At 44.6% G+C, this 7098-nt stretch overlaps 1 long non-coding RNA gene across 1 annotated transcript; it reads right to left on the bottom strand.

The window, feature by feature from the left end:
* Positions 1-4157: 4157 nt before the first annotated feature.
* LOC111742991 lies at positions 4158-6748 on the bottom strand. The gene is made up of 3 exons (XR_002781556.1): positions 6602-6748; positions 6046-6178; positions 4158-5862 (listed from the first exon to the last, which is right to left on the bottom strand). It is a non-coding gene; the product is annotated as an uncharacterized LOC111742991 (long non-coding RNA).
* Positions 6749-7098: the final 350 nt, after the last annotated feature.

Genomic DNA, 7098 nt, shown 5'->3' with positions numbered 1-7098 from the left:
CGAACTACTGGTGGTCATAATCCAATGAAACAGGGGACTAAAACAAGAAAGGAACATGTGGAATCCAGGAAGCAAGGGATCCAGAGTATAAGAGGCAGTGTGGATCCCCACATTTCCAGATGACACCTGTACGGCCTCCAGTCTGCACAACATGGAAGGAAGGCTCTGAGAGGGACGTCTCTAGGAATAAGATGAATATGATGTATTTGAGATTATGGAAAACATTATTGATAGAATCAAGGCAGACTTTGTTGGGACATTAGGAAAAAATAATGATATAGAATAATAATGGTAGACACGTAGAAAATCAGGCACATGGGGAAAAAAGGAGGAAATGAGTAACTCCAGGAAAAGTGATAGACTGAATGACGAAGTTGTTACGGGCACAGTATTCACGTGGTTCTTTAGTGAATGACATTTGCGCAATCATAACAAAATATGTCCTGACTGTCAGTATAACTCAGTAGTTTTATAACTACTGAGGGGAATAGAGGGAAGGGGAAGTAGGGAGGTAGGGATGATCTGAGTCCTTATTTATCATGTGAGGACTCAGAAGTAGTGTCACAAAATGTAAATTAATACATTAAGGAATAGCCCTGTGGTTTTAAATATCATCTCTAAGACTTCCAAGTTTACAATAATGAGGGAAAGATGTTCTCACTTCATTTTTTCTCTCAAAAAAAAACCTCAAAACAAGAGAAACCGAAACATAAACTCTATCCTTGACGCTAGCAGACATCACAATTCTGAACCATTAAATGTGAAGCTACTGAGTGACTAGAAGAATAACAAAAAAGTGAGCGAAGGCGAATCGAAATGCCAATAGAAGTCTCATTTCTTGGCAATGAAATTTGGCAATTTCAAATGTACATGATGATTTTTGACATATGTATATAGTAGTACAACCACTACCCAAAAAAGTGATTTAGAGCATTGCAGTCCATCCCTACCCTCAGTCACTGACCCCCTAGCAACCGCTGATCTGCCGTCATCATTACCGTTTTGCATTTTCTAGAGCTTCATATAAATGCGCGGTCTTTTGGAGCTGACTTTTTTTATGGTTCATCCATGTTGTTGCATGTGTTATTACTATTACTTGCTGAGTAGTATTCTATTTGGATACAGATTTTTCATTATCCACTTACCAATCAATGGACATTTGGAGTCTTTCCAATTCATGCACAAGTCTTCGCATAGACATATGTTTTCATTTCACTTAAGAAGTATCCAAGAATGGAATTTCTGAGTCACATGGTAAGTGAATGTTTAACTTGGTAAGTAAATGCTAAACCATCGCTTTATGCTCTAGCCAACACTTGGCATTGACAATCTTTTAAATTTTGCCCACTTCAGTAAGTTATGTAATGGTTTCTCCTTTGGTTTAAATTTGCATTTCCATAATGACTAAAGATGTGACACATCTGTTCATGAGCTTATTTGGCATCTTATTTTTTGATGAAGTGTCTGTTCAAATCTTTGCCCGATTTTAATTGTCTTGCCTCATTATCGAGTTGTGAGAATTCTTTGTGTATTGTGGACACAAGTCTTTTATGGATGTTTTGCAAACATAGTCTCCCAGTCTGTGACTTACTTTTTCATTTTCATAATTGTTCTTCCAAAAAGCAGGCAATTTTCATTTTTATAAAGTCCAAGTTAATGGTTTTTTTTCTTTTATGTGTTCTATTTTTTTTAAATCTTTGCTTAACCCAAGATCACTAAGATTTTCTTTCTTTTTTTTTTTTCAAAGAAGGTTTATAGCTTTAGCTTATTTTTGTGCATACAGCCAACCAATGATTCCAGCCCCTTTTGTTGAAAAGATTATCCTTACCTCTATTTGATTGTTTCGGCACCTTTGCTAGAAAATCAATCGACTATACATCTGCGTGGGTCTATTTCTGGACTTTCTATTCTGTTCTGTTGGTTTATATGTCAGCTTTTACTTGATTACCTACCTTGGTTACTGTTAGCTTTATGGTAGGTCTTGAAACTACAGTGTAAGTTTTCACTATTGGTTTGGTTATTCTGTATGCTTTGCATCTCCACATAAATTTCAAAATTTTGCTCACTAAATTTTTCAAAATAAGCCTGCTAATATTTTGAGTATCAATTATGTTTAATCTGTAGATCAGTTTAGGGGAGAATGGACGTTTTAACAATATTTAGTCTTTCAGTCCGTGATTATGGAATATCTCACCATTTATACTCGTTTTTAGGCTCTCTCTGTGATGTTTTGTGGTTTTTAGAGTACAGTTATTGCACATATTTGTTAAAAATTATCTCTATTTCATAATTCTGCATGCGTGTGTTTGAGAGAGAGGAAGAGAGAGAGAGAGAGAGAGAGAGATGGTGGGAGGGACGGAGTTTCCTTTATGTTCCCCACAGTTGAGCAAAAGAAAATTGGTTAATTAAGGACTGTGGTTTGCTGAATTCCAGTTAAGTAAGATTTTACTGTATTTGACATTCGAATTAATAGCTCTGATTATGTCACACCCCATGTTCAAAAACTTCATTGCGAAATAATTATAGGATGTGCTCAAAAGAATATAGTGTCAATTTACGAAGGGAAAAATTGGAAACAACGGAGAAAGCTGACTAACTAGATGGTGTTATATTCTTACCATGCAGCCATAAAAATGACATTATGCAACAGACGTTTTCAGAATGGGGTCGAATGGCTTATAGGGTCAGGCAGGCATCGGAGCCCCCATGCGTGTTCTGATTACAGGAGCTCTGTTTTAATCCCTTTTAGCTTTTGAGGTTCCTGGTAGGATTTGTTTAAAAACAGTTTCAGGGCATAAAACGTTTAAAAACATTATTGCAAAAGAATTTTTAATGACCGAGAAAGATGTTAATAGAATTATAATCAAATTAGAAAAGAATCTGTATTTTATGTGCCTATTTGAGGGGGGAAAAATATTTGTACAGAAAAAAAAAATTGGAAGGTTATACATGTATCAAAATATTAATAGCAATTATATCTGGGTGGTTAGATGGTGAATTATTTCTAAATATTTGTTCTCATTTGTATTTTTCCAAATATGTACAATGCAAAGTGTATTATTCTTTAATAAGAATAAAATAAACTACAGATTCCTCGGCATGTCATTCAAGGCTCTCCACCGTCTGACATTAAACGTCTTGCTAGACTCCTTGCTAAACCCCGACTCGTCATAGAGTCACAAGTTTAGCCTCAAAGAATTACTCACCACTTCGTGAATACGCCCTGTGTTTCCCTGTCCCCACACCTTTCTCCATCTATGTTCTCTGTCCAGAATTTCTCAGTCATGCACCCTCGCTTCCTGCTGGAGTCAGTCCATTCGAAATGAATGTGATAAAATGTAAGTTTAAAAAAAAAAAATTCAAAACTAGATAGAATGTACAATTTCAAGCAGTTAAAAAATGCAACAGTGTAAATGACTTACAGGAGCAGCACCTGTATATTAGAATTATAAATCTTTGTATTTTATTTTACTTTCCAAATCTTCTATAATGACCTATTAAATAATAAAAAGGAAAAACGTCATACCCATTTTAAGGCCCATATCAAATGCTAACACTTCCAAGAGCTTTTTATATAAAAAAAATGATAATAACATAGTTTTTAAACTCTCCGGCCGGCGTCTCCTAACAGTTTGACTATGTCTGCGTGTGGCGTGATATGGCACCAAGAGCCCTGAATCTGGAGGCCGACCTGGGATTCCCCGCGGCCTCTCCCCTTGCTGGCCTGTGCCTGGCAGATCACCCTTTGAGTTTCTGATTCCTCCCGTAAGGATTAAAAAAACAATGTGACTATGCCCTGCAGCCTGTAAAGTGCTGTTCAGATGGGTGCTGCATCTGATGATGCTCAGTCACTCCAAACTATCTACCGAAGGTGACACTCGACAAATGGCTGTGGATTTAAATCTTCCAGCAGTTCCAAAAATAGAGCAAAAATCTCTTTGTACCCTGAAATGTCACCAGTAGACTGGGATTTAATAAAGGCCTGTACTCCAGAGAGCCTATGGTTTTCATCATGATTTGATTTCCCTTTGCCGTTCCCAGGACTTGTGGCTTTAATTAGCTGTCCCACCACTAAGTCAGCAATCAGCGGGCTCCAGCGCAGCCCAGAGGTGCTCTTCAGTGTTATTAAAAATAGGAAATGACAGGCCAGAGCAGCGCTTACACTGAAGAGGACTCTGCAGCCCCGGGCAGAGGCCATCTATTATTGTCCCTTCTCTAAACGAGATAAACCAGAACAGAGCCAGTGTGAGGGATGGCCCGGCCATGGCCTTTGTCAACGGAATGGACTGTGGGAGAGACAGAGCGGGCAGCCACCTGAGCTGTTCAGTCCTCATTCCTCGGAGGGGGTGCTGGAGCCCCAGGAGGACAAGTGGCCTACCAAGGGCACACGCTAATGAGTGACAGCTGGCTAGCCCTGGAACTGGAGCTCACACGTGTGTCAGTAGGTTCGGCTGGCGATGCTCTGAGGGGAGTCACAGGGATCCGCACTCTGCTCCACGCCCCTCAGCAGAGCTGGGCCGCAGCCGGCCCTCGCGAATGCGGACACCGCTGAGCACGAGTTGGCGCATCTCTTCCCTTGAGACCCGACCACGGCCTCCTCGCACCCCTTCCCGAAGAGACTCTTCCCAGATGAGGAGGGATCCAGACGCCTGGCCTGGACCAGGCTCTGGGTGCTGTGGAGTGACGTACTCCACACTTGGCTACCATGGTCCTGTCACAGGTGGAAGCAACTGTGAAATCGTGATGACGAGAACCAAGCAAAGCAGACACACCAAAGAGAGGCGGTCTGCCGAATAGAGAGAAGACGGGTGGACCCCAGGGCTGCCGGAGCTTCCAGACTTTTCTTTTTAAAGACAAACCCTCCCCTTTAAAGAAGTCTCTGGATTTTATAAGCTGACTCAAGATGTTTTAAAATGGCCAAGGCCCAACAACATAAGACGCCCATGAGTGGCCAGCATGTCTGCTTCCAGGGTGGACACTGGTCTGGCCAATGGCAAATGAGTCTGGGCTCTCGAATTCTCTGTGGGGTTGGCGAGAAAGACCCTTGGATGGGAGTCACTAACGAGTGACTAACTTCGTCTGTCTAAGCCTCAGGTCCTGAAGATGGAGACCATGAAACCTACCTCTTGGGGCTGTCGAGAGAGTTAGATAGGACCATGTAGGGAAATTACTTTGAAACAGTAAAGCGACGTACCAAGAGTTAATCTACGAATAATAGTAATATGTAATGTCTCTTTAAGCCACCAAGCTTAGGCAGCTCTGGGTTTAAGGCACATGACTCCAGGAATTAACCCCTTGAACTGCATTTAAGCCTCTAGCCAAGAATACGACAGAGTTAGTTAAGCATCTGTGAGCTCAGAGTGAACACGTCTAAATCGCAGTCTACGTTTACTAGAATATTCATTCCAAGGGCAAGGTGTGACAGAAGGAGTACAGAACTGCAAACCAGAATTCCAATGCCACTGTCGCCACCAGGGCCGTGTGTCCCTGGGTAAGTTTTTTTTTCACTCTGGGCCTCGGTTTCTCCATCAACAACATGAGCATACTGGACCAGCCTCCTCCCAGCTCCACGGTTCTCAGATCTTAGCATCCTCGTCAGCTCAGCTTCCCAGTTCTCCGGCCTGTGCCCGGCCACGGGGGCCCTGCCTGTGTGACCTGGTGCTGTCCCATCATAGCCAGGGCCTCTGCCTTGTTTCCAGGCACAGTGACACAGGCGTGCAGGACTCGGATGGTTCACACAGAAGGACGGCCGGTCTTAGGGCTCAAATCGACTACTCAGGCTGAAAGCCGCCAGACGGAGGCGCCGCGGGCAGCCGAGGGAGACAAGATTCCCCCTCTGCCTCTTGGCGTTTTCAGCTGGGCCTGGGAGTTAAATCGACACAGGGCAGATCAACAGGAGAAACACGTACAGATTTATTTAATAGAAGTTTTACGTGACACGGGAGCCCTCATACGGAAATGAAGACCCGGGGAAGTAATGAAATTTAAATGCCTTTACGCGAGGTGAAACAGAGAGAGGCAATTGTAGGAAAGAAGCTGAAATACCTGGGGATGCCAAAGGGAGGTAGAGTTATTTTAACGAGGTTCAGAATCCCTTGGTGCCAGCCTCCCATCGATGGCGGGAAGGTGACTTCCTTTCTGGCACAGGGAGGCATCTTTTCCATGGGAATCGCATCTCCTGCTTTTAAGGAAGAGAAGGGAGGTCAGAGCATTTTTCTTGAACCTGCTGTTTTTCAAGCGTCTTTAACTGGAAATAGTCAAAATGCCAGGTGGCACCCAGTGGGGTGGGGTGTCCCGTGCCCCTCCAGGAGATGGTGGCTTCTGCCAGCGATGGCAGCCCTGGGCGCGGCCTGTGCTCCCACACATCGTGCCTCGTCATGCAGTGGGTCTCCCATGTCGAGGCCACAGGAGGAGACGGGGGCTCGGGGAGGCTGTGGGGTTTCCGCCGAGGCCGTCACCCAGGGGGAGGCCGGGCCTGTGCCTGGGGCGCTCCCTGTGTGCCCGTGGGCCATGGAATTTGAGCCCAAGTCCCACTCACCACTTTATGCCTCGAGTCATCTGATCCAGGGGTCCCCAGCCCTCCTGGGCCACAGACCAGTACCTGTCCACGTGGCTTGTTAGGACCCGGGCCGCACAGCAGGAGGTGAGCAGTGGGCGAGTGAGCGAAGGTCCATCTGTGTCTGCAGCCGCTGCCCAGCACCAGCATCACCGCCTCAGCTCCACCTCAGACCATCAGGTGTTAGATTCTCATAGGAGCACTGGTCCCTGGTGCCACAAAACTTGGGGACCATTGATTTAATCTTTATAACAGCTCTACAGGGGGTCAGGTTTCACTAAGGAAAAAACCAAAACAGAGAAGTGCAGTGACTTCCCTAAACCCTGCAGAGTAAATTCGTCTCAGGGTTGGAGCCTGAGTCTTTCCAAGCTGTCTGCGCTCACGACCCCCCACCCACCGCAGCTCCGGTGGCCTCCTGGGAGCCAGCATGCTGATTCTGTGACTTCATCTGTGGATTTCGTCTGGGATTCTGAAGCGGCCCTCTGAGGTTCACTCCCATGACCTCACCGCTTGTCTCCCAAAAGCCAGAACCACGTGGCAGG

This window comes from Pteropus vampyrus, unplaced genomic scaffold (assembly GCF_000151845.1).
Source record: "Pteropus vampyrus isolate Shadow unplaced genomic scaffold, Pvam_2.0 Scaffold105, whole genome shotgun sequence".
NCBI lineage: Eukaryota > Metazoa > Chordata > Mammalia > Chiroptera > Pteropodidae > Pteropus > Pteropus vampyrus.
Note: the sequence above shows the minus strand (reverse complement) of the source record. Positions and strands in the feature narration are given on the sequence as shown.